This window comes from Equus caballus, chromosome 6, assembly GCF_041296265.1.
Source record: "Equus caballus isolate H_3958 breed thoroughbred chromosome 6, TB-T2T, whole genome shotgun sequence".
Taxonomy (NCBI): Eukaryota; Metazoa; Chordata; class Mammalia; order Perissodactyla; family Equidae; genus Equus; species Equus caballus.
This window is the reverse complement of record NC_091689.1, coordinates 37,570,070-37,572,131: the sequence shown is the minus strand read 5'-3', so window position 1 is coordinate 37,572,131 and position 2,062 is coordinate 37,570,070. Positions and strand designations below refer to the sequence as shown.

The 2,062-nt window shown below is 37.2% G+C and overlaps 1 pseudogene; it reads left to right on the top strand.

Moving 5' to 3' along the window:
* Positions 1-514: 514 nt before the first annotated feature.
* On the top strand, positions 515-1,445 carry LOC138924895 (olfactory receptor 13G1-like; annotated as a pseudogene).
* The last annotated feature ends 617 nt before the right edge of the window (positions 1,446-2,062 follow it).

Here is a 2,062-nt window from a genome sequence, read left to right as displayed (position 1 = left end):
CCCCTGATATGTTCCCACTATGATTAGTCCTGTCAGCTTCTGTTGTTCTGGATATTACTGATTACATATGTTTGTAGAAAGATAGCATGCAATTAACAGAATAAATGAGATATGTAATTATTTGTATTATATTTCCATTGTGTGTGTGTGTGTGTGTGTGTGTAAATGAATGTAACTTAGGCTCAGGCAAGTTTCAACTCAAAATGATAATATTGAAATATTTGAAGACATTTATTTTTCTATTATTTTTCTTCTCAACCACAGGCTTCTGTTTACTGGAGTCATTAATGGAAGAATATGCATCAGAAAATGGTATGGATCTTGAGAATAGAGGATATTGCCTGGAAGACCAAAGTCCATCATAAAGGAATTTCTGCTACAAAGTTGTGTCAAATCAATACTCAAATCACTTCATTCACACACACACACACACAATCTTATAATGGCATTCAGATTTCTTTAATTCCCATATGTTCATTCTCTGCAATGTCTGCCATTTAATCACCAAAGCAATATGAATAACAGTATTATAACTGAGTTTATGATTCTGGGGCTCAGCCAAAATCCTGAACTCCAGGGAGTTCTCTTCATTGTCTTTCTCCTTATCTATCTTGTGGCTTTTCTTGGCAATTTGATCATTGTCATTGCCATAATCTATAACACCACACTACATACCCCCATGTATGTTCTCATTCTGTCACTGGCTATTGTAGACATCATCTGCACAACAAGCATAATACCCAAGATGCTTGGGGCCATGTTAACATCAGGAAGGACCATTTCATATGGAGGCTGCATGTCCCAGCTCTTCTTCTTTACATGGTCCCTGGGAGCTGAGATGGTTCTTTTCACCACCATGGCCTATGACCGCTATGTGACCATCTGTTTCCCTCTTCACTACAGCACTGTCATGAACCACCATATGTGCATGGCCTTACTCAGCATTGTCATGGCTATTGCAGTAACCAATTCCTGGGTACACACAGGTCTCATCCTGAAGCTGACCTTCTGTGGACCAAATACCGTTGACCACTTCTTCTGTGAGATACCCCCACTGCTGTCTTTGTCCTGCAGCCCTGTGAAAGTCAATGAGGTGATGGTCTATATTGCAGATGGTCTATATTACCCTGGCAGTGGGCAACTTCACCCTCACCTGCATCTCCTGTGCTTTTATCATCGCTGCCATTCTCCGCATCCGCACAGCAGCAGTCAAGAGAAAGGCCTTTTCGACATGCTTATCCCACCTCATAGTGGTGTCCCTTTACTATTGGCCTGTAATCTACACCTACGTCCTCCCTGCTTCCAGCTACACATTTGAAAGAGACAAGGTGGTAGCTGCACTCTATACTCTTGTGACCCCCACGTTGAACCCCGTTGTATACAGTTTCTGGAACAAGGAGATGCAGACAGGGATTAAGAAAGTCTTTTCATTTCTGAAACATTAATGGTTTCAAGGGGGTGCATCACTACTCTACTTTAGAATTGTCTGCTAGAACATCTCAGATTTTACTGATGTTTCAGTTATTTCCATTTCAACTTTTCCTGTTATCTCTTAAGGGCAAGAATGTTTCACTCCACTGTAAATCACTTCCCTAGCTCCTTATTTCCAAAATGCACTTATTCTCTTATGATTTCACTAGTAATTTATACTTATCATTCCACACGTTATTAAATTTTTTCATGTAAACTTTAAAAACCAATCACAGTAGATGAAAGTGTTTTCTCTTTTTCCTATTCTGTTCCTGACCTCCTCATCATCTCTACAATTTCATACTTTTCATTTTTACAAAATTTGTAATGTAATACATATACAACATAACACAAATATATGACATAAGATATATCATAAATTACATCATAAAATATGATTTATATACCAATGTATTTCTAAAATATATATGCATAACTTCTAATTCTTATAGATCCATGTATACAAACATTTACCTCTACAAAAATAAATATTATTTCTAATATTCTAGAGTTAACAATTTTATAAATCAAATCATGTCCACCATTTATGTAACAAGAAAGTACATTCTATCTTTGTGAGACATGTTTGTGA